The sequence below is a fragment of the Strigops habroptila genome, chromosome W (genome assembly GCF_004027225.2).
Source record: "Strigops habroptila isolate Jane chromosome W, bStrHab1.2.pri, whole genome shotgun sequence".
NCBI classification, from domain to species: domain Eukaryota; kingdom Metazoa; phylum Chordata; class Aves; order Psittaciformes; family Psittacidae; genus Strigops; species Strigops habroptila.
This window is the reverse complement of record NC_044301.2, coordinates 15,439,520-15,465,476: the sequence shown is the minus strand read 5'-3', so window position 1 is coordinate 15,465,476 and position 25,957 is coordinate 15,439,520. Positions and strand designations below refer to the sequence as shown.

Genomic DNA, 25,957 nt, shown 5'->3' with positions numbered 1-25,957 from the left:
TTTGTGCCATGAAAGGGGCTGGAAAGAATGTGCTGAACCACATGACAGGCGAGGGCATCAGGCTGCACAGAGAATAGAAAGACCTCATTTTTAATTACCTCTGAACAAAGTTGGCTCAGTAAAGTATTGTACTGCTGAACTTTTCTTCTCATCACGCAGCAGTGAAGTGCAATCAAGCCTGTGTTTGGGATCACTTAATTACCTATTAAAAGCAAACTGCCCATTTATCACCAGTGTTTCAGACTTCTTGGCAGCATCCAGGCACTTCTTTGTCACTGTAGATGTTTTTATCATGAGAGTCTTAAGATGGAAGGATATCTCACTGCCCTCAGAGGGAGACTGGGACACCTTCTTCCCTCACTGTCCAAGATGGAAATCATGCTGATTTCAGAGTGCCCAGGCTCAAACTCCTGCTTGAACAAGCCCAGCTCTCTCAGCCATGAAGTTCAACCAAGCCAAGTGCAAGGTCCTACACCTGGGTTGGGGCAATCCCAGACACAGGTACAGGTTGGGCAGAGAAGAGATTCAGAGCAGCCCTGAGGAGAAGGACTTGGGGGTGTTGGTTGATGAGAAACTGAACATGAGCCAGTACTGTGTACTCGCAGCCCAGAAAGCCAACCGTATCCTGGGCTGCATCAAAAGAAGCGTGACCAGCAGGTCAAAGGAGGTGATCCTGCCCCTCTACTCTGCTCTTGTGAGACCTCACTTGGAGTATTGTGTACAGTTCTGGTGTCCTCAACATAAGAAGGACATGGAGCTGTTGGAGCAAGTCCAGAAGAGGCCACAAGGATGAAGACAGGCTGAGAAAGTTGGGGCTGTTCAGCCTAGAGAAGAGAAGGCTGCGTGGAGACCTCATAGCAGCCTTCCAGTATCTGAAGGGTGCCTACAAGGATGCTGGAGAGGGACTCTTCATTAGGGGCTGTAGTGATAGGACAAGGGGGAATGGGTTCAAACTTATTATTTCCCTTATCATTACTGTTATTGGTGGTGGTAGCAGTAGTGGTTTTGTATTATACCTTAGTTACGGGACTGTTCTTATCTCAACCCATGGGAGTTACATTCTTCCGATTCTCCTCCCCATCCCTCCGGGAGCAGGGGGAGGAAGAAGGGGGGGAGTGAGCGAGCGGCTGCATGGTTCTGAGTTACCGGCTGGGCTCAAACCATGACATCATGCAAAAAGTTTCTTTTGTCTTTTGAGTTGGGGAGGATTGCAATGATTTATGATGTGGAAAGAGGCCAAAGATATTCTTCCTCTCTTTCAAACAAGCTGCATGTTTCTTGGTCCTGTGCAGCCTGGTCACTCCTTCCTAGCTTGACCTACTGCTTTAAGCTAAGCCAGGATGCAAGGGACTTGGGTTCTACTCCAAGTCTGCTTGACCCAGTTATGTGGACCTGGGCAAACCCAGTGGTGGAAGCTCCCCTCATCCCTATAAAGTCAAGGTCAAATCGTTTATTGATGTTTGCAAACTTTGTACTGAGTGTTGGGATTTAGCTAAATGATTGGCTTTGGCAGTGAAGCCAGCTGAAGAAGTTTCCTATTACCCCTTGACCACCAATTCCCAGGCCAGTTCCATACTTCAGCCCTCTGGGGTTGGCCAACAGAAGTGTTTGTGGGTATGCGCTATAAACTCAGTAACTTAAGCAATTCAGGTTAAAAATAACTTCACCAAAAGCAATTCATCATTTAACAATCCTGCCTACTCTCTGCCATGGCTGGGAAAGCCTTGGGGAAAGAGGACAGCAGGGCAGATGAATTCTTCTGGCACACAACTACCAGGCTATAGGAAAGGAGCTGAGAAGGGAAACATGGCCCCTTTCTGACAGAAACCTGAAGAAAACAGAGTCTTGGGTGCTGAGTGCCAATACAAATCTCCCAACACTTAACCCTGAGCATCCACTCTTATGACACCTGGTTTGGTCCCAAAACAACATAGTGGCAGATGGGCTTCTGCAATGGCTCTGCTGGAACATCAGGGCTCTCTTCAGCCTCTGTTATTCCAGAACAGTGAACGTGGCCACTTTCAATATTTTGCTGGGCAAAATGAAAGATGTGTTTGTCCTCTGACAGAACGAGTAATGCTGACCCCTGATACAGCACAGGCCAAACCAAACACCACTTTGATTTCCCTGGCAGCAGAAACGGTGCAGTTCTGATGTACGGCACATGAGGGAAGGGCAGCCAGAGATTGGAGAGCGTGATAGGTCTGCTATTTAATTCTGCTTCACACAGCTACCCATCTGCACACACCAACTGATGTAGGAACATGTGGCTCAAGATGGAGACAGACGGTGCTGCTGCATCCATTGTGGAAGGCTGTGAACACAACCAGTCAATGTTTGGTACAACAGATCCACCGGCCCCTCCAGGTATTGAGGCTGGTAGGCAGAAGACATTTGAAAAATTAATCTTTGCCCAGCCAGAGGGGTCTCTGACCCAAGACTGTTCATAAAGGCTTCCAGGACAGAGCCTACTTCTCATGTTGCTTGTTTAAATGAGCACTGAGCTCACAGGGGTTTAAAGTGCAGAGAAAGCCAAGACAGCTAGGATGGGCCAGCACAGTTGAACATTTTTATCATTCATTTGCACAAAATGTCCAAATATGTGCATGCAATCCAAGGGCATATTTCTGGGAGCTGGCAGCCCATGAAGTCTGCTAGTGTCCCTCAGGAGAAACTTATGCAACCCACATTTGGAATCCATCAGCAAAAACTGATTCCATGGACTCTGCAGCAAGGGTCAGATTTGCAAAGGTGTTGAGATGTTTAACCATGCATGGAAGCATGCCCTACTTACGCTATCCCTCCACAAAACAAAACCTTGGCTAAACTAACCACAATTTTCTTCTGATGACAATACTGTGTCCCTGCTAAAGGTTTTGCCAGCTTGAATGTGTGATTTTGAGCTTTAAAACAATATAATTTTACTTTCCAAATATTCTATCACAGACCCGAATCAATCTGTTGTCAGATAGTTTCCATCTCTGCCACTGCACACCAAATTCTTTCAAATTTAGACCCAGGGATTCCCCCCAGTTCATTTTATTTTGGGAAAAAATTTTTTCCTACTTCCATAAAATTCTCAGCAAAACAATGATTGAAGAAACAGAAGGAAATGCTTGCTAGAATATAGTGATTTTTCCACCAACTACTCTCATTTCCCTCTTCATGACCCCAAATATTTTAATTGGTCTGTATAGTTTCAATTTAAAATAAGCACAGCACAAATAACTTCATAATTGTAATATAATGGTGCCACAGATAAAGATCATAGCTACCCATAAAAAAAAAACTAAATGAGAAAGTAAGTTGTTTCATGAGTTAAGAGTTCCCAGAAACAATGGGTTATATTTGCAAGATAGATTAAGCCAAATAACTCTCCACTGACATACAAATAAAGTTTTCCAGAGTGCTCAGCTCTTAGCAGCTCTTGCTGTCCTCAAAGAGCACATACTGATTTCTCAAAACCCTGAATTCAGATGCAGAAAGCTTCCCCATACACACTGTACTGCCTCTGTATTTAGAAGTGTTTCTAGAGTGCCTAGCACTGATATTGACAATGCTTCTTTGGTATTAGTAATATTGTAGCTCTTGTACTTCCTTAGAAGTCTTTAAATCAGCATTTCTGTGACAAAAATCACAGCAAGTAATTCACATCTTCCTGTCTGGAAAAACATACAGCAAGAAACAGCTCAGCTGGAAATTCTGCACTGAGAAGAACTGAAAGAAGGCAACTGAGGGCAAGTCATGCCAAATACCCCAAGAAGCAAATTACCTACTCACAGAACAACACCTATTTACCCTCCCATATCTGACACTCTACTTCCTTCCTACAGAGCACATAACAAACAAAAACACTCCAGGAAAATACAGTACCTCTTTGAGCACAGAAATCTAGCCTGGAGACATGCATTTTGTTCACTGCATAAGTACCTTCTTACCTCTTTTGAGATGAAAGCAGTGTGTGTATTAATGGCTATTTATCCTAACAGCTTCAGGAAAGCACATCCTTCACAGCAATGTTTACCTATAATCCCATGTTTGCAAACACCTTTAATTTAAACTCTTAAATCATCATCTTAGCTTGATCCAACCATGTTCCTGAAGGATGAACTTTTTTGCAACATATTTTACACATCACAAATCTTAACAATAAAGTTAAGCTACTTTCTGTTGACAAACCACCATATTTAGAAGTGGGTTATTTATTTACTGACTACTTCTTGGTTCATTTAGTTTTGCTCTGAGGAACAGGAATGCACCAGTAAAGCCAGGATTTGAAGGAGAAAAGGATGCAAAAGCAGCCAGGAAAAGTCAAAAGACAAACACTTAAATAGCCCATATCGAATCTTGCAGTTTTAACACCCTGTCGATTAGCTAGACCTTCCACTTCCAAGACCCTCTGTGAAGATGTCCCAGGTTCAGCTGTAACAGTTACTTTTCTCCTTCTTAGTAGCTGGTGCAGTGCTGTGTTTTTGACTTTAGTCTGAGAACAATGCTGATAACACACCAATGTTTTAGTTGTTGCTAAGTAATGCTTACCCTGATCAAGGACTTTTCAGTCTCATGCTCTGCCAGTGAGGAGGGGCACAAGAAGCTGGGAGGAAGCAGAGATCACTGCTCAGGTCGGGCTGGGTATTGGTCGGCAGGTGGTGAGCAATTGTGGTGTGCATCGCTTGTGTTTATTGTTTTTTTTTCCCCTTCCCTTTTTAGTTTTATATTCTCTCCCTTTGTTATTTCCCTTATCATTATTATTAGTGGTAGTAGTTTTATATTACACCTTAGTTACTGGACCATTTTTATCTCAACCCGTGAGGTTTACATTCTTTCGATTCTCTTCCCCATCCTGCCCGGGAGGGGGGGAACGGGGGGGAGTGAGCGAGCAGCTGCGTGGTTCTGAGTTACCAGCTGGGCTTAAACCATGACATGAGAGTTGAACATATGAGTTACCACCAGAAGCACAAACAAAATATACACAAGTTGTTCAGCTCTCTGAGAAAGAATAATGCTATTTGCTGCCTTCTTCACATAGACACAACACTTTTTGTTCTTGTCCCAAAACTACAGAAATGCAAAGATTATTCCTGCTGAGGCTAGTATTCTCCAATATTCTTAGCTAATCAACATGCACTCTGAAGAACAGCCAAAAGCCGTTTGATGCATTAAATCAACATTTAAATATTCAAATAAAGGGTCCATCACGTAATGTGCTCTGTTCTCAGTGAAAGCTGTAGGAAATTCAGTGAGAGCTCTGTTTCAGACAACACCACTAACATGGAGATTACTAGAGAAAAACACTTTCACTGTCTCATGCAAACTGGCTGAAGTCAGTGTGGCACAAGCTTTAGCTACAACTCTACAAAGCATCTCTCCTCAAGCTTTACAAACAAGCATAAAGGAGTTGTGGCAGATACTTCATTAGTTTGAGGCATATATTATAATATTATCTTGATTTTTTTTTCTCTGAAAAGCCAAGAAATGCAAAGGTAACATCAAATTTGATACATTGCTTGGGTCTGACTGATCTTTCATGAACAGCAAAAGTTTCACAGAAATTCAACAGCCCCTGCAAGGTTCCCCAGACCTTTAAAAAATGTTGCTGCTAAAGGGAATGAGACAGAAAAAAAGGAAAAAAAAAAAAAAAAGTGTTAGCAAGGCCACTTGCTGAGACTAAAGCCTGACACTAAGACAGCCTGTGATCAAAAGTACGTTGGTAAGATGGATGGAGCACAAGGGGTAGGCCTTCAGAACAATTACATTCAATAATATCCTAAAAAAATTAGGATTCAAAAATAATTCAATGGAAAAAAATGCACTGGTACAGACAGAGCTTTTATTTATTTATAACCTCAAATCCTCAACCACAAGCAGGGTAAAATACTCTCTCACCATAGGAATAAAAATAGTACTGTCTAGAATTGTTTGTTGTAGATACATTACCTTAACAAATTTAACTCTTTTTGCTGTGTGGCACGTGCTTAGCAAACAACTCTTGATTTCCCTAGAAGTATTCACTAATAATTCCTCAGTGGTTTCTGCAAGACATTGGTATGCTATTCCTCATTTTAGTGTTCCTACTGTTACTCAGTCATGCAGGATTGAGTCTGCTCCCTAACTGAATGATTTTAGGAATGAAAATTTAATGACAAAGAAAGAATTTTCCCAGCATGAACTTCCAGTAAAACAATTCACTAAATGCTTTTCTGAAACCATTTGTGAAGCTGCTAAAGTTTCTGACAATCTGGATTGGGGGGGGGGGGAGGGGGAGGGAGGGAGGAAGGCCAAACCCATAAAACAATAATTATCAATAAATAATGATTCATGATTTAAAGTAATTGTCATGGTTTAAGACCAGCCAGTCACTATTCCTCCACCTGAAAACAAGCTCCAGCCACAAACTTATCTATCTTTTGAAAGTTAATCCGCTACATAAACAGCAATGTACCAGCCACCAGGTCCTTTCTTTTCACAACCAGAGCAGCACGTACTCTACCCATCCCACACAACTTAAAGCCATAAAGTTCTCTCTGTGGTACAGTCTCCAGAAAATGAACAGAGCCAATCTCAACGAGCACTGAGGAGTAAAACACATAAGGTGGAGAAGCCCCTCACCTTACATAGACTATTATACCACAAACGACTACAAGAAACAATGTCTGCCTTAAAAATCCACAATGTTTCCACTGACTCACCCCATAATCCATTTGGAACAGCAACCTCAGCTTCAGTAATGTATTTCTCCTCCTCACAATTACCACTTAAAAACCACTGAACACAGATGCTGCTGTTTTGTTTCATTTAACACATTTGCTCCTTTTCCAAGTATTTCTAATACAAGAAATGTGTTTATATGTAAAAATAGGGGACTGATCAACAGAATGTTGGTACCAGTAAGCCACCATTAGCAGAGGTAACTTGCCTTATGCCATATTATTCCCTGAGGCTTTGGTCATTTGCAATTGGTCTTGATAGTTCTTGTTGGAGTATATAATCCACAGTTAAATCATGATCACCAAGAAGCTCTTCTGCTATGTCAACCACCAACATGGAACAAGATTTGTTAAGTAGTTAAAACAAATTCACTAAAATCGTACACCATTCCTGATGTCTTGCAACATAGGAAAATCTGTCAGTGATGGTGGAAACAAAGTAAAAATGCTACACCAACATCATGCCGAGTCTCTTCTTCAGACACATCATTCACTCTCACACAGTTCTGACTCATCACCAAAGAGGGGATATTTTAACTTACCTGACAGTCATGCATGACAGTGATTACAGGTGTATCCTCCTGCACTGCACCCATTGACACCATCATTGCATATTCCATGTCTGCATAACTGTCATAGTTTGAGCTCAGCCGGTAACTCAGAACCACGCAGCCGCTCGCTCACTCCCCCCCTTCCTCCTCCCCCCACTCCTGGAGGGATGGGGAAGAGAATCAGAAGAACGTAACTCCCACGGGTTGAGATAAGAGCAGTCCCGCAACTAAGGTATAATACAAAACCACTACTGCTACCACCAATGATAATAATGATTAGTGAAATAACAAGGGGAGAGGATACAATTGCTCACCACCCACCCACCCATACACAGCCTGACCCAAGCAGCCATCTGGGCCTTCTGGGTAACTCCCCCCGGTTTATATACTGGGCATGACGTGCTGTGGTATGGAATACCCCTTTGGCCAGTTTGGGTCAGGTGTCCTGTCTCTGCTTCCTCCCAGCTTCCCCTCCTCCCTGGCAGAGCATGAGACTGAGAAAGTCCTTGGTTGGAGTAAACATTACTTAGCAACAACTAAAACCATCGGTGTTATCAGCGTTGTTCCCAGGCTCAAAGTCAAAAACACAGCACTGCACCAGCTACTAAGAAGGAGAAAAAAAATGACTGCTATAGCTGAACCCAGGACAATAACCTTCCCCTTTTTCCAATTCTCCAGCCTAAAATACATAAAAGTAAACAGTGATAGTAAATGCAGAAACAGCAGAGTGGAAAGGTGGGTTGCTGTCCAAAGTATGCAATTAAACTAAGCAGCCTACAACAGATAAACCAAGCACAGAGTTCTAACTCAGGAAAAAAATCGCATCAGCGTCTCACAGAATGCAGCTTTCCTTGTAATCAGCACTAAAATTAAAATAAAACATTAGCTTCAATGAACTCCTAAAGGATCCCAGGACCTTCCCATTCAGAAAAAACCACATATAGACCAATTCATTTAACACAGAAGCCTGTTTACCCATTGTAATTAGAACCCTCTATTCATGTAAAACATAGATTAACTTCATGTGGGTAAAGAGGAGTCCAGCTCACATACAAAAACCATGTTAGTTTTAGGCAATGGATAAAGAATGGATAAAGTCAGTTGGAAAATTTTTCACCACCAGCAGATCTTCAAAATACTAGCAAATGCAAAATCTGATCCCCAAATAGGTACTAAATCAGCAGCTGTAACACGTCCTTTCACACGCCCTGCGCAAGCAAAGCAGATCCTCTGAACTGGGAGCCCTCTTTGATTCTTAAAATAAAATAAAAATTGCTTGCTAAATAGTTCTACTAAAGGCCAAAACACCAGCCCACATGCTCTAAACCACACTGCTGTCTGCCCACCAAGCCCTAGCAGCACTGTTGTGAAGCAAGCATCGATTCTTCCTGGTTGGACTGGGATCAGTGACTTGTCACACAGAAGAGACAGAACTCAAGATCATAATTCAGTTCCAAAGGTATGTTCAGGTCTGCCAAAAGGAACATGTAGTGTAGCCTATTGAGACTGTGAATCATAACTTGAGACCCTCCTCCTGAAAAGCTGACAAGGCTTTAGCTTACCTTTTTCAGAGACAGCCACTGATCTTACAACAACCAAGTCCACTCGTGCTTTCCCATCAAGACCTACAGACACACTGTATTCTTTTATACCCTGCAAGAATAACATAATATCAGGTTCAGAGTGCAGACTTCCAACCAGTGAGGCAGAAATCCAGAGTATTTTGATAAATCCAAGTAACTCCCCACATTTCAGTATAGCCAATGTATTCAGTATTTCCATGTATAGCCAAGCTGCACGTCTGGAAAGTTATCCTCTAGAGAATCCTAGAATAGATTCCCTACTACAGTGACAAGAACTTTGGCATGCCTCAAGGAGAGCTAAGGGAAGTGAGCACTTTTTTAAGCAAGGTTACTTATTTAGGATCAAAGCCTTGTATTTTGAAACCCTTTATTGGACATTAATTTCTAAAAATGAAGGCAAGTGACACTTCCTACCCTATTACTACTACCAACTCAAAGTCCTAATATGTAAATTCATGCCCATGAGGAATACCAGAGCACTACAAATTCATTAATTAATTCTCACATACAAATCACAAAGTTAATTTAGACACAGACAGCTACAGCATAAAGATGTTAAGCTGTTTGCCTGAAGTCACAACCAGGTACACAAGCTGTATCACCCTCCACACTGCAGCCACCACACTGCCAGTTTCCCCATACCTGTATCTTTAAAAGCGCCTTCCAAATCTGCCTACATATTCCCTGAGAATACATTCTTCAACACTTTGCTGCATGATCATCATTCGGGATGTGCCACTGCCAGGCTAAGCAAACCCAAACCTTTTATCTGAGATGCTAATGAACAGAAAAACACACGACTCCTGAGAAGTGGAAAGAGAAATCTTACATAGCCCTGACATCCTTTTTTCCTTCCCCTCTCTCCCTGCTTGTCCCCACCCACCCCTCTTCAGGCTCCTCTCTAAAGAACACATCCTAACAAAATTCTGTCCAGAGCTGCAGAAATTAAAAACCAGTGTTTACTTGGGATTTCAAATATCAGAGGTTTAGAACTTTTTAAAAGATATCTTGTGATTCATTCACTCTTAACATATGTGTACAGTGTAATGTAAATCCTCCTCAAACCAATGCAACTTTGTGCTAAGTTAATCCTCACAATAAAAAGCCAATTTTTCTGTGTAGCACAAAAGAAAAAAAAAAAGAGATCAGTAATTTGTGACTATCAGTAATAATGCTCATTATCCATTTTGCAGCAGTGTGGTAAGAATTGTTTGCACAGTGCTTTGTAAATATAAACTGCTAATAGCATTTATTCGTTAGTACACCTGGCTGGGGGAAAAAAAAGACACATGGTGGTAAGATCACAGATCAGATATGAGGCCCGAAGCAGGTCAAGAGAAAAGTCTCTTTCAAAAGTGCTCTTCAACCCTGAGAAGCTTAATTAGTTAATGACTTTAATAGAACTTCCAACAAGGAAAGTTGCTACTAATTGCCATCCATTTGCAACCTTCAGTTGTATACAGGATTACTGTGGAACTTTATTGCCTTTAGCAGGAGATAAAGAACAAAATAAACCCACGTAGCTGGCCTAGTCATTCTGCAGACGTTACGTTTTCGTATCAAATAAAGATGCAAATGATATCAACACAGGTTTCTCTGCCTAATGGCATTAGCTGTACAGTACGATACTTTAACACGAGAGGGCAGCAACATACCACACTTCAAAAGAAAACAACGCATTTTTGCAACTGAGTTGATGTAAATGACAGAATTAACGTTTCTTTAAACTTAGGATTCTAAACGAACTGATCTTTCCTGTTTAGCAACACCTAATATTCTATTGACCAGATTATGCAAAAACTGTAAACATTGAAATATTCCTCATAGGGTTCACTAGCTGAAAACTGCAGAAGAATGAGTACTATTTATTAGAAACCTAAAGAACTCACCTATGAAAGCTGCTCAATGTTCCAAAAAGCATTCAGAAAATATCAACACCATTCTTTTAATAAAACATAGTGAAAATACTAAATTTCCTCATGATTTAAGTACCAACAAAGAAAATTATTAATGGTGGTTGTGTACATAAAACCAGGAATAACACTCTAGCAGAAGAATATGTCAGGTAGCACCTGGTTTTCCAACTTCTAGTTGGACTATCATAACACAATACTCTTCCACCAGTTAATTCAGACCTCCCCCACTCTTCATTCCTACTTGAGATGTAGCACATATTCGCAGGATCTCCTTAGTTGCACCTAGAGGTGGAACAATCTTATTGAACAGTCCAGTTCTCAGGTGTGGCATGGGAACCAACAAAGTCTTCCTTGCCTGTGTAACAAAAGAAGTTCTCACATTAAAAGGAGGTGGGCTCGTTTTACACTAAAGAAATATTTTTACTGTCCTATAGGTCTCCATGTTGTCAATCTCATTTGCTATTGATTAGTTAGCACTGCTGATGGTGTAATGTTTGTAGATGAATGCCCTCAAGTACAGCAAAATCCCAGGCAAGGTTTTATTTGAGAAACAGATGGCAAGACATGACTGTTGATGTAAAGTGCATGTCCACAACTGAGCTACACATATAAGCCAGTGAACACATGCAGGTTTGAGGTAAGTCTGTCACATTCATCTTGTGATAAACAAGGCAATTTGAGGTAAGGCTACCGTATGTATTTCGGGGAATAAGAATACAATGACAGTGAAACAGCTATTGCTCTGCAGAAAGATATTGATTTCCCCAAACCCTACCTGCACCTTTGCCACTTGTCAAAAAAGGCAAAGACATCCTTACACGAACAACTTCGAGGCTAAGGACTGGTAAAGATTCCACCAGAGAAACCGCACTGTTTGACCATGCAATGCCGCCAAGTGCTGCGGTTCCACTATCCTCCTCAGGGGTGCAACAGTGCTGTTACCTGCAGCACAGCTAGCCGAACACCTCCGAGAAGTTTGTCAGGATCCACTTAAATCTCACGTGCTCTGTTGAACACATCCAGCGCTCTAATAGAGCAGCAAGCCTGGTGAAACCCCTGCATGAAGAAAGGAATCGAGAGAGAACACATTCACTTACTTCCAGCATTAGAAATTGAGCGTTCTTCTGGGGAGCATCAGGATTTATTTTTACAGTCTTGGCAGCTTTGAACTCCTGTAAACCCAGAAGCCTTGTCGCAGCATGGGATGCACCCTGTTTTCATAAGATATCAGCACATCACTAAGGAGTTCACAACAGAGATGGCCATTTTACAATCTTTCATCCTACAGAGAAATGGATTTGCCCAGATTTTAAATATGAGGGATATACTGTTCATTTTGTGATGTTTTCTATGGGAAACTCTCACATACCAACAGATGCTGAGTGCTTGGCTAATATCTTGCAGGCCTCAGAAAAAGAGGGGATCCAAGTAAGTCACTTTGCCCAATTTCACCCTCACTCATACCTAACTGACAGTTGGAGATCAATTCCCTTTTTAATCAATGAATGCAAATAGATTCTTTTAAACACAAGCCAAAACTTTTTTAGATGAAGACTTTCTGGACAAGGCTCTCTGTGTTTTACAGACACTATATTCATAGAAGCACAGAAGGGTTTGAGTTGGAAAGGACCTTAAATATCATCTATTTCCAACCCCCTGCCACAGGCAGGGACACCTTCCACTAGACCAGGTTGTTCCAAGCCCCATCCAACCTGGCCTTGAACACTGCCAGGGATGGGGCAGCTACAGCTTCTCTGGGCAACCTGTGCCAGTGCCTCGCCACCCTCACAGGGAAGATTTTCTTCCTTATATCTAATCTAAATCTGCCCTCTTTCAGTTATTGAACTCAGAAGATTAGTTTCTTAGCAGAGTAAGGTGCTCAAGCTTAGCACAACATACACTCCTCTTGTAACTTAAGCTGACATCCCCTTGCTTCAGGGTGTGATAAAGCCTGAGGCTTCCTCCACCTGCTTCAGCACCCATCTTACCTCAGTGCCAAACTAAGGCAGAATGCTTCTGCCAGTCTCTTGAGCAAAAGCAGAGCCCATCTCCTAACACTCTCCCAATGTTAAAACACACAACACACCTCCCCACAATGCTATTTTGGTCATCATTTCTTCAGTGCATGGCTGCACACCTTGAGCTTGGATTAAAACAGGTAGACAGTGAAGCAGTGGCCTGAGTAAATGAATACTTTAAAGTCCTCTTACTTCCCCCCCCCCGCCATCAAACTGGGGACGCAATGAAGCCAGAGGAAGGATTCTCCCACCACTGTCCAGCAACACTTTGCCAGTAATACCTTGAACACCATTCACATTTTAGCAGCAGTGTTCCCAGGCTAAGTCCTACAAGATGGGTGACTTCAGCTTTCCATCCCAACGCACCCACTGAAGGCCCTAGGGATTGAAATAATTTCAGAATGCCTCAGTTTTCCCATCCATAAATATACTTATTGCATTCACACGATGTTTTTGTATCCACCGATTAAAACACAGCACACACCTGCCATGTATTGTCAGATACACATCCCTGTATTTCTTTATTCGCTATAAATTATAGATATATGCCGTTTGCACACTGTTTTTCGGAGCTCTGCCACTACAGCCACTGACCAACCACACAGCCCGCAGGAACGTGCAGTTCACAGCTGCCTGCTCAGGGCTGCAGCCGCGGAGCAGGCAGGGTTGCTGCGGGGGGAGCTGCCGGTCTGGGTTCCGGGCTCCAGATTCCCGGCGGGGGCCCGAGGCTTGGAGGGAGAAAGAAGAAGGAAGCGGCCCAGACCTGCAGGTGGGCCGCCGTACCTTGAAGTGAGGGATGCGACGGTGCACCGGCCGCAGGAAATCGGACAGACCACTGGCCTCCAAGTAGTCCCACGCCTTCTACCGGGCATCCCACCTAGAAGCACCTGTGGGAGAGCAGAGCTGAGGACACGAGCGAACACCTCACAAAAAAGCCCCACAACCACCACCAAGCCGAGCCCGCCACCCCCCTCCCTCCTTCCCTCAGGCCAATGGTCGCCCCCAACCGCTGCGCGGTGACGTAACCCGCCCAGCCGCGCCCAGCCGCGCCCAGCCGCGCCCAGCCGCACGCAGCCGCACGCCGCCGCACGCCTCCCTCCATGGCAGCGCCACCGGCGGCGGGAGGAGGAGGAGCCTTCGCCGTGGATCCGCCCCTCACACGCGTCTGCGGCGGCGGCAACAGGTCAAACAGCCTCGAAAGCGGAATCATAGAATCAACGGGGTTGGAAAAGACAGAGCTTTAAGATCAAGTCCAACCGTTCTCCCAGCACTGCTAAGTCCACCACTAAACCATGTCACTAAGGACCTCATCTACACGGTTTTTTGAACGCTTCCAGGGACGGTGATTCCACCACTTCCCTGGGCAGCCTGTTCCAATGCCTGATTACCCTCTCTGTGAAGAAACCGTTCCTAATATCCAGTCTAAACCTCCCCTGGTGCAGCTTGAGGCTGTTACCTCTTGTCCTATCACTTGTTACTTGGGAGAAGAGACTCTTTGCCTTGTTGAACCTCATACCATTGGCCACAGCCCATTGATCCAGCCTGCAAAATGGTGGAGGGATGGGGATGGCAGCCAGGGGGTTGTCTGTGCTGTCTGCTTGGGCAAGGTGAGGCCCTGCAAGAGGCCCCTTTTACAGAATAAAGGTTATGAGGAAACCTGGGCCCTAATGGAGGGCCTTTTCCTCAGGCGTTGGGCCTGCTGTGAGTGGGGTATGCTGAGGAGAAACATTGCCTCACACAATGTGCGTGACTGTAACAGCCTCAGCTCCCTTCTCAGAGTGTCTCTGGTGGCAGGTGGCTTCCTCACTGTCAAATGGTGCCCTGTGGCAGAGGCCTGGGCTGAGTGCTGGGGTTTTTTTCTTTTCTTTTTTTTACAGTGTAAATCAAAGGCCAGGACTCCACTAAGCTCAGGAATCTTTCCCTCTCCAACTATGTGTTTTTTTCAAACTCAAATTAATATCAATATATTGGGCTAAATGCTGCAGAGCAGCTGTGCTGAGCCTGAGGCTTCACCTTTCCACTGAAGTCCCTCATAAGCATTCAAAGAAAGTACTTAGAGCCCCGGTTCTGCAATGGGGTGCATTTAGAAAGAGCCTTTTCACTACCTCGAAGTGCTGCTGGAGCCAGTGGGAATCCATCCAGGCATAATAGACCACCCATGTGGAGCTGGGCCTAAATGTTTAAAGCTCATTCCTCTGCTTCCTACTCACGGAAAACTCCCAGCAACTTTGATATCTCTGTGGGGAGTTCGGGATTGGGCCTTTGGTGAGCAATTTACAACCTCTCTCTAATTCAGCATTGCAATTTGCACTCCTGGGCTGAGAGTGCCAGTGCTGTGCGCCTGTCCGCCATCACCCAAAATTGCCACGCTGTAGCTCGTGGGACCTGTTTCCACTCCAACGCACTCCCTTCTTTCTCTCCTTTGAGGAAGCTAGTGAGGTAGCAACAGTGCTGTTAATTAATACACTAACAATTGAGGGGGGCTCAGATCCTACCAGACCACCTACATCTCCCTCCAACCTCCGTGCAAGATGCTCAGTAAAGCTGTTCCTCACATGGATTTGCCTTCCAAAAAAGAGGGCTTGAGCTGGTTTTCTAGAAGTCAGGATACTTTGTCCTGAGCAAATGAGGAGCTTGCTAATAGATGACGGCTTTTCTGCTGGTTCAATTCTCTGCTTTGATTCTACAGGTCTTAAATTTGCTCCAAATTATTTTTCCAGGGTCTCTTCTATCACACAGCCTTTAGCATTAGTTCTAACAGCCTGATGCAGCTCGTATGGATGCCATGAGAAAGCCTCTCTTTTCAGCAGGAAGCAAGGCAGGGCTACCAGCATCCTTATAAATGGAATTACTCTATTGGAGGTGCCTACATCACTTCTAATATACATTTTACCAAACTGAATAAAATACTCAACTGAAAGAGGTTAAAAAGGATCCTGAGCTTTCATACAAAAGACAAAATGCAGCTCGTGTGTGAAACACCCATAATTTGTGAAAACACCTAGAAAGTGCCACGTTGTGCTGTGGGAATAATTTCTCTGACATGCAGGCTGAACACACAAGGACAGCCACAAAAACCAGGCAAAACACAACCAAAGAAGAGTGCTAAGCTAGCGATAGCACTCTGCTTGGGTTTCAATACTGAAAATTAAAAATAGGCTACAAATTTTGAAGGCAACAGTTATTAATGACGTTTTCATTAATACAGTGTATTAGCTGGGTACTAGAAACTAGTCTTTCAACCACTATGAAGTGGGTTTCTGTGTGTGAATAAACGGTGTACGAGCGAATTTTTGTGCTTACAAAATAACCCGACAAAGGAGGCACCTTAGGGCAGGTGGGGCTGGCCCGGGCTGACCTGTCAGGACATCACCTGCTGCTGGAAAATAGGTGTGGGGTTTGGGTCAGCCCCTGCAGCTAGTGGTGGGTGCGCTCCCTGAGGATGGCCCTTCCCTTCCCGGCGCTTCCCTTCCCTGGGGGGCAGCACCTGCTGCGCCTAGCCCCGGGGCGGGCAGGTGAGCACCGCGCCCGCCGCCGCACTGGCTGCCGGCACCGCCGCGGGGCCCGTTGAGCCGGCGTGGAAAGAGCCCGGGGAGGGGAAGGATCCGCGCTCTGGCCCTTGTTGCTCGCCAAAGGCTAATAAAAGCTGCGGTGGGACATCGCCGCCTGCCCGGCCGCCGCCGTTTCAGTAACGCGGAGGAGCGCGGCGCCCCGCAGGGGGCGGGCAGAAGAACCCGCCGTGCCGGGGGAGCGGCTGCCCCGGCCACCACTCGGAGGCACCCCGCTCTCCGCTCCCCCCGTTAGGGAGCTGGCTATTTTCACAAAGACGGTGTTATTTTCCTTCCTGCTACCCGAAATTCGGACTCTCCCCGCCGCGGAGCTCGACCCGGTGGGGCTCCCGGCCGCGGCGAGCAGAGACTGGCTTTCTGTAGAAACTCATATCGGTAAAGCTTTCAGCCGAGGAGAGGTGAGATTCCGTCCAGGGTATTTCTCCTGAGCGCATCAGGCTCTGGGAAGGGGCAGCGCTGGGACGGCGCGGGGCTGGCTCGGGTCAAGCTTTTGCGTTGAAAAAATCCCGCTTTTTAAAAAGTTATATTGTTTAAGAAATCCTGTGTGCTTGTGCACGCTCAGATAACTCCCTAGATTTTACCAAAAATATGATTACTTTGAAAACCGAAGATAAAAATGGGAAGTCGTTCTCCGTTCTCAAATTATTCCAGAAAAAAATAATATATATATGTTTTCTCGTTGCTCGTACATAAAAAGCATCAGAAGACCTGGCAGAATTCACTATTTGTTTTCATTAAAAAAAAAAAAAAACAAACTCCGGACGTTTGCTCGGTTGATGAAACTCTCCCAGAACGTTTCCATTTATTTTCATCAAAATTAACTCACGATTTCGAAGCGTCCGGCAAAACTTTCCGATCCATTTTTCCATCGCAGATAATTTTTAACCGTACCTCCTTGTAGAGGAGCTGCCTCTTATTTTATATTTTGGTTTGGTTTTTTTTTTTTTTTTGTTCTTCCCGGCAATCGCATAAAATTTTTAATCGCATAAAAATTTTCTTATTAAGAAAATCTCCGGTAATTAGCAGCGCCGCCACGGCAGAACTCTTCCTACCGGCAGCCAGCGACAATCCCGATCTGACTTTGAGGGTATAAAATAATAATAAAAAAACCTTTGTTTAAAGCCTTCCGAAGCCACACAAATTGCAAGGATGGAAAGGCAGAATTACAGTGCAGGAAACCCAAAGATCACCGCTTGGAAACCTGAGCGGAGGCGGCCGGGCTCGGGGAGGTGGCGGGAAGGAACCCTGCCGACATGACAGCTGATTAATTTTAACCTTATCTTGGTCTCTTCGGGCTCGAATCGATTTTGCGGTGACTATTTGTATTGTTTTGTTTTGTTTTGTTTTTTTCCGAGTGGGGAATTCGCTATTTCCTACTGTCGTGGTTTGAGCCCAGCCGGTAACTCAGAACCACACAGTTGCTCGCTCACTCCCCCCCTTTTTCCTCCCCCCGCTCCCGGAGGGATGGGGAGGAGAATCGGAAGAATGTAACTCCCACGGGTTGAGATAAGAGCAGACCCGCAACTAAGGTATAATACAAAACCACTACTGCTACCACCAATGATAATAATGATTAGTGAAATAACAAGGGGAGAGGATACAACTGCTCACCACCCACCCACCCATACACAGCCTGACCCAAGCAGCCATCTGGGCCTTCTGGGTAACTCCCCCCGGTTTATATACTGGGCATGACGTGCTGTGGTATGGAATACCCCTTTGGCCAGTTTGGGTCAGGTGTCCTGTCTCTTCTTCCTCCCAGCTTCCCCTCCTCCCTGGCAAAGCATGAGACTGAGAAAGTCCTTGGTTGGAATAAACATTACTTAGCAACAACTAAAAACATCAGTGTTATCAGCGTTGTTCCCAGGCTGAAAGTTAAAAAACACAGCACTGCACCAGCTACTAAGAAGGAGAAAAATGACTGCTATAGCTGAACCTAGGACAGTATCCACCCCTTATTCCATACCATTCACGTCATGCTCAGATCCCACATCTCTCAACACACCATCGCCCCTGTCCCATATAAACACATATATATACACCCACACCCAGAGAAAGATATCATTCCCTAGTCCATGAACCAATCCCTGTAAAATTGCTGAATTCATCCAGTCCATGATGTCAGGCTCCATCTCTTGTAATAGTCTTTCAGGGCAGGAGGGACAGTGTGTAGTGTTGGGTTGTTGCTTGCTGATGACACTGCCAAACTCGTCTGGTCGCTGCTGAGCTCATCTGGTTTCCTCAAAATTCATTCTTTGTTGAGATGATGATCGGAGAGAAGTCAGGGTCAATTGCTGGCGACCTGAAGATATCTAGCTGGTGGGCTATAAAAGTGTTCTAGAGCAGGCAACAGCGTACAATGGAGTTCACTGGCTGTTTTCCTCCAAAATCAAATCCCCTTGAGGTACACATCGGACTTCCCCATCTTCCAGCATTACCCACCAAGTATATCCAGGTCCCTGAGCAAAAGCAACCCCACGAGTGGGTTTGCCTTTACCTGAAGCAGGAATAACCCAAACTGTCTTCCCCAACAAATTCTTGATGTGCACCACAGGAACTTTATCCCCCTCTACAGGACGTAAAAGTTCTGATTGGGCTGGGCCAGCCCTGTTGGCAGATCCCCTACTGTTGACCAACCAGGTGGCTTTTGGTAAATGAGTATCCCAGTGTTTGAAAGTCCCACCACCCATTGCTCTCAGTGTAGTTTTTAACAGCCCATTGTACCGTTCGATTTTCCCAGAGGCTGGTGCATGGTAGGGGATGTGATATACCCACTCAATGCCATGCTCTTTGGCCCAAGTGTCTATGAGGTTGTTCCGGAAATGAGTCCCATTGTCTGACTCAATTCTCTCTGGGGTGCCGTGTCGCCACAAGACTTGTTTCTCAAGGCCCAGGATAGTGTTCCGGGCAGTGGCGTGGGGCACAGGGTATATTTCCAGCCATCTGGTCGTTGCTTCCACCATGGTCAGCACATAGCGCTTGCCTTGGCGGGTTGGTGGGAGTGTGATATAGTCAATCTGCCAGGCCTCCCCATACTTGTACTTCAGCCCTCGTCCTCCATACCAGAGAGGATTTAACCGTTTGGCTTGCTTAATTGCAGCACATGTTTCACATTCGTGAATAACCTGGGCAATAGTGTCCATCATTAAGTCCACCCCTCGATCACGAGCCCATCTATATGTTGCATCTCTGCCTTGATGGCCTGAGGTGTCATGGGCCCACCTGGCTAAAAATAATTCACCCTTATGTTGCCAATCTAAGTCCATCTGAGCCACTTTAATCTTAGCAGCTTTATCCACTTGCTGGTTATTCTGGTGTTCCTCAGTGGCCCAACTCTTGGGTACATGAGCATCTACGTGGCGTACCTTCACCACCAGGTTCTGCACCCGAGCAGCGATATCTTGCCACAATGCAGCAGCCCAGATGGGTTTACTTCTGTGTTGCCAGTTGCTCTGCTTCCATTGCTGCAACCACCCCCACAGGGCATTTGCCACCATCCATGAGTCAGTAGAGAGAGAAAGTACTGGCCATTTTTCTCATTCAGCAATGTCCAAGGCCAGCTGGATGGCTTTCACCTCTGCAAACTGACTCAATTCACCCTCTCCTTCAGCAGTTTCTGCAACTTGATGCAGGGGACTCCACACAGCTGCCTTCCATCTCTGATGCTTTCCCACAATAGGGCAGGACCCATCAGTAAACAAGGCCTATTGCTTTTCACTCTCTGACAGTTCATTATATGGTGGGGCCTCTTCAGCACGCATCACCTCCTCTTCTGGTGACATCCCAAAATCTTTGCCCTCTGGCCAGTCCATGATGACTTCTAGAATTCCTGGACGACTGGGATTTCCTCTTCGAGCTCGTTGTGTAATTAGTGCGGCCCACTTACTCCATGTAGCATCAGTTGCATGATGTGTAGAGGAGACCTTGCCTTGGAACATCCAGCCCAGCACAGGCAACCGAGGTGCCAGGAGGAGCTGCGCTTCAGTTCCAATCACTTCTGAGGCAGCTCGAACCCCTTCATAGGCTGCCAGTATCTCTTTTTCAGTGAGAGTGCAGCTGGCCTCGGTTCCTCTGTATCCCCGACTCCAAAAGCCAAGGGGTCAACCTCGAGTCTCCCCTGGAGCTTTCTGCCAGAGGCTCCAGGTAGGACCATTCTCCCCAGCTGCGGTATAGAGCACATTTTTCACATCTGGCCCAGCCCGGACTGGTCCAAGGGCTACTGCATGAACTATTTCTCATTTAATTTGTTCAACGGCTTGTTGTTGCTCAGGGCCCCATTTGAAATCATTCTTCTTCCAGGTCACGTGATAGAGAGGGCTTACAATCAGACTGTAATTTGGGATGTGCATTCTCCAGAACCCCACAACACCTAAGAAAGCTTGTGTTTCTTTCTTGTTAGTTGGTGGAGACATTGCTGTTATCTTGTTGATCACATCTGTGGGGATCTGGCTGCGTCCATCTTGCCATTTTATTCCCAAAAATTGAATCTCCTGTGCAGGTCCCTTGACCTTACTCCGTTTTATGGCAAAACCGGCCTTCAGCAGGATTTGGATTATCTTCCTCCCTTTCTCAAAAACTTCTTCTGCTGTATCACCCCACACGATGATGTCATCAATGTATTGCAGGTGTTCTGGAGCTTGCCCCTGTTCCAGTGCAGTCTGGATCAATCCATGGCAGATGGTAGGGCTGTGTTTCCACCCCTGGGGCAGTCGGTTCCAAGTGTACTGGACGCCCCTCCAAGTGAAAGCAAACTCTGGCCTGCATTCTGCTGCCAAAGGGATTGAGAAAAATGCATTAGCAATGTCAGTTGTGGCATCCCACTTGGCTGCCTTTGACTCTAGTTCATATTGAAGTTCTAGCATGTCCGGTACAGCAGCACTCAATGGTGGTGTGACTTCGTTCAGGCCACGATAGTCTACTGTTAATCTCCACTCTCCATTAGACTTTTGCACTGGCCATATGGGGCTATTAAAGGGTGAGCGGGTCCTGCTGATCACTCCTTGGCTCTCCAGTCTACGGATCAGCTTATGGATGGGAATCAAGGAGTCTCGGTTGGTGCGATATTGCCGCTGGTGCACTGTTGTGGTCGCAATTGGCACTTGTTGTTCTTCGACCTTCAGCAACCCCACAACAGAAGGATCCTCTGAGAGACCGGGCAAGGTGGACAGCTGCTTCATTTCCTCTGTCTCCAATGCAGCGATACCAAAAGCCCATCTATACCCTTTTGGGTCTTTGAAGTACCCTCTCCTGAGATAGTCTATGCCAAGGATGCATGGAGCCCCTGGACCAGTCATAATGGGGTGCTTTTGCCACTTCCTCCCAGCCAGGCTGATTTCAGCTTCCAGTATAGTTAACGCTTGGGATCCTCCTGTCACTCCAGAAATATAAATGGGTTTCACCCCTTGGTACCTTGATGGCATCAGGGTACACTGTGCACCGGTATCTGCTAGAGCCTTATACTCCTGTGGGACTGATGTGCCAGGCCATCTGATCCACACAGTCCAGTAAACCCAATTATCCCTCTCCTCCACCTGGCTAGAGGCAGGGCCCCTCTAATAGTGATCATAAAATTCTCCACTTATGTCTTGTAGAAAGGGATTAGTATTCCTTATCACAGGAGCTGGAGGAGCTGGAGAGATCGGATAAATCGTCTCTCAATTGTTTGAACTCCTGGGACAGTTTTTCTACAGCTGAAATGATGGAAGGGGTGGGATTGTCTTCGAACTCTCGGAGTTGACGAAGCAGGCAATCCACTGTTGGTGATATTCCGTCATTCCAGGTCATTGATGCCAATGTGTGGGCATATGATGATGGCGCACTCCATGTAAGTTTCTGCCACATGGGTCGTGTACATTCGACTTAATCTGGATCTACGGATGTGTTCCTGGCATCCGGCCTACGATAGATCATCTCTAGAATGGCTGATTCCCTCAGGGACTGGATGCCTCTCTCTATCGTGGTCCAGTTGGCTGAGCGACTCGTAATATCGTCTTTGTAGGGAAACCTTTCCTTCACAGCTGCCAGGAGCCACCTCCAAAGACTGAGGGCTCGCTTCTCTCTTGCAATCGCTTTGTCAATTCCTCCTTCCCTAGCAAGTGATCCCAGCTGCTTGGCTTCCTTACCTTCTAGTTCGTGACCGTCAGCCCCATTGTCCCAGCATCGGAGCAACCAGGTGACAATGTGCTCCCCTGGAAGACGGGTGAAATCTTTTCGCGTATTCCGCAGCTCGGTTGAGGTCCGGGGTCGAGAAGTGACCTCTTCTTCTTCTTCCTCTTCCTCTGATCCACGTAGTAGTAACTCTTGTTCAGATGCTGTTCCGTGTAGTAATAGCATTGGGTCTTCATCTTTCTTCGCTTCACTGGTTGCTCTTTGTGTCTCTCGTTTGCTTTTGCTTACAGGGGCAACAGACATTGTCACAAACTGGCCATTTGGTTTAGCTGCAGTGTTTGTCACTGTGGTTGGAGTGACTGCAGCGTCTGCCACTAGGGTTGGAGTGGCTGCAGTGTCTGTTACTGGGGTTGGTGCAGCTGTTGTGCTTGGGAGTTGAGTAACACCAACAGCTGCATTGTCTATTGCTGTCGGGGTTTGAGTAGCTACTGTGCTTGTCACTGGGGTTGGTGTAGCTGCAGTGCGTGGGGTAGCCACATTGTTGCTGTCGGGGTTTGAGTAGTTACTGTGCTTGTCACTGGGGTTGGTGTAGCTGCGGTGCTTGGAGTAGCTGCGTTGTCTGTTGTGGTCAGGGTTTGAGTAGCTGCTGTGCTTGTAGTTGGCATAGCTGCATTGTCTGTTGCTTTGCCATCAGATCCAGAGACATTTTTTTCCCTTTGAAGGTGCTGGATAGTGTTGAGCAGGGCTCTCTAGGCATAGGCCAAGCCCCAGCACGTTGCCATGATTTGTCCCTCTCTGGTATAACCAGGACAACAGCACACCTCGTTTAAGTGTTTTACTAGTTTTTCCGGATGTTGCACTTGTTCAGGGGTGAAGTTCCAAAGCACTGGAGGGGCCCACTGGCCTAGATACTTGCCCATACTATCCCACACACCCTGCCACTCATGACTGTCCAGCCTCAGGGAAAATCTCTTGGTGGTCCTCCTATATCGTCCTCTAACCCTAGACCAGATTTGAACCTCGTACTGCTTAACTTTCGAGATCAGACGAAATAGGATGTTCCCAGGGCGGGATGGCCATGGGTAAAACACACTCCGTATGTGTGCCAACATGCTGATCCCCAGCACAATCAGCAGGCAGGTCTCAAGGGTATTCAAAGGCCATCTAAAACCTTCAGAACTCTCAACTACTGTTGCAAAAAGGCTGGTGGGGGAGCGGGGGGTGAAAGAGAATGCCTCCTTCGTAAGTTGACCCCCCGAGGAGAAAAAAAAGATATGCAATTGCTAAAATATTTCATTATATACCTCCCAATGTATAGAGGTGATGGCCACGCTGGAAGCACAAACCAGACCAGTTTCATGATCAATGAGTCTATTGTATTACAAGTCATTACCATGAAGTACAGTGAAACAAGAACCTTAGCCCAGGCCCCCCAGCCGATAAACACTAAAACAGCAAATAGTGGCTGTAAGTAAGGTACAACATGCTGAAACTCTGAGATCAAGCGCAACAAGTCTGAGAGCCAAATAATCACCATTGTGACGAGTAGTAACAATGAATGCTTATCACAAATATGATTAAACACACTCTGGTCAGATCTGTCGTTATCTCAACCATTCGAGCCCCACGTTGGGCACCACAAAGAACTGTCATGGTTTGAGCCCAACTGGTAACTCCGAACCACACAGCCGCTCGCTCATTCCCCCCCTTTTTCCTCCCCCTGCTCCCAGAGGGATGGGGAAGAGAATCGGAAGAATGTAACTCCCATGGGTTGAGATAAGAGCAGTCCAGTAACTAAGGTATAATACAAAACCACTACTGCTACCACCAATGATAATAATGATTAGTGAAATAACAAGGGGAGAGGATACAATTGCTCACCACCCGCCGACCGATACCCAGCCCGACCCGAGCTGTGATCTCCGCCTTCCGGGTAACTCCCCCCGGTTTATATACTGGGCATGAAGTGCTGTGGTATGGAATACCCCTTTGGCCAATTTGGGTCAGGTGTCCTGTTTCTGTTTCCTCCCGGTTTCCCCTCCTCCCTGGCAAAGCATGAGACTGAGAAAATCCTTGGTCAGAGTAAACATTACTTAGCAACAACTAAAAACATCAGTGTTATCAGCGTTGTTCCCAGGCTGAAAGTTAAAAAACACAGCACTGCACCAGCTACTAAGAAGGAGAAAAATGACTGCTATAGCTGAACCCAGGACACCTACCGTTATTTCTTCGCCGGGGAGATCCGCACTTCTCCCGGCTGGGACAGGGCAGCTCGAAGCAGTTTTTCCACTATCTGTATTTACATTTGGTTACCGCGCGTCCCTAATTGTTCCTCTCTAATTGCCTCTAATGAAATCGTTTAGGAATAGGCAGAGGCGGATTTTACAGCCACGGGAAAATCTGCCTCAGTGGCCGGAACGAAAGAAAAAAGTGTGCTGTTTTATTTTTAATTATTAATAATAATAAAAAAAATACCCCCAAAGTGTCAGAGGAACCCCTCATCCCCAGCGCCGGCGGGGCCGGGGGCCATCAGGGCGAAGTGCCACTCGCCACCGGGCGAAGAAAGTGGGGACGGGACCCAGTGTCCCGCCGGGCTTTTTCACTTCCATCTATGTAAAACCGGGGCCTGCCCGTCCCGGGAGCACCGTTCTGTCGGCGCGATGAGCGCAATGTCGCGACTCCTGCCGTCCCTGACATCGACCTGGCACCAAAAACTCGGCTTTTGGGGGGAGCGCGCGGGATGGTGCCGCGGGACGGCGAGACCCCCGGGCCGAGCCGTTTGGCGCTGGTTCCTTTTGGGGCCAAAACGTTAAAATAACGGAATGAAGGGTGGGTGATCCCGTTCTTGATGTGTGCATACGGGGGTTTACAGTGGGACGAGACGGCCCGTGGAGTGGGGTGTGGGGTGTGGGGTGGGGTGGGGTGGGGTGGGGTGTGGGGGTGTGTGTGTGGGGGTGGGTGGGTGGCATTATGCCTGCATTGTGATGCTCGCCAACGCCACCACATCCCCGCCGCCGCTTTCCATTGGCTGAGGCGGCGGGGGCGCGCTCGGCCATTGGCGGGCGGTGGCAGCGGGGGACGGGGCCAGCGGGGAGTAAAAGCGCTGCGGCGGCGCGGGGCAAGTTTTGAAGCTTCACAACACAGCCGAGTTGTTCCGCGCCCCCCGCGCATGGAGCCGGCGGGCCACGCTGGCTCTTAGAAGATCCTGGCCGGTTGTTGTGACAAGGGCTGGTTTTCCGGAAGACTGCTTTTTTTCCTTCCCCCCCATTTGTTTAATTATATATATATTTAATAATTCCATTTTACTGCGAGAGCAGCCCCTCCGCTCCCCACCTCTCACTCCGCAGTAGCGCTCGCCGCGGGCCACAGGTGTGTAGGCAGGAGTCACAGCCATAACGAGGGGGAGAGAGGCCGGCAGAGCCCACTCGGCCCCGGCGACCCGAAGGATGCTGCCGCGGTGCCGCTGCTAGAAGACACGCTGGGACTTAGCTCGTCTTTGAGACTC

General features: G+C 46.4%; 1 pseudogene; it reads right to left on the bottom strand.

Annotated features, from left to right (window-relative positions):
* Positions 1-6,898: 6,898 nt before the first annotated feature.
* Positions 6,899-25,846, bottom strand: LOC115619249 (annotated as a pseudogene).
* Positions 25,847-25,957: the final 111 nt, after the last annotated feature.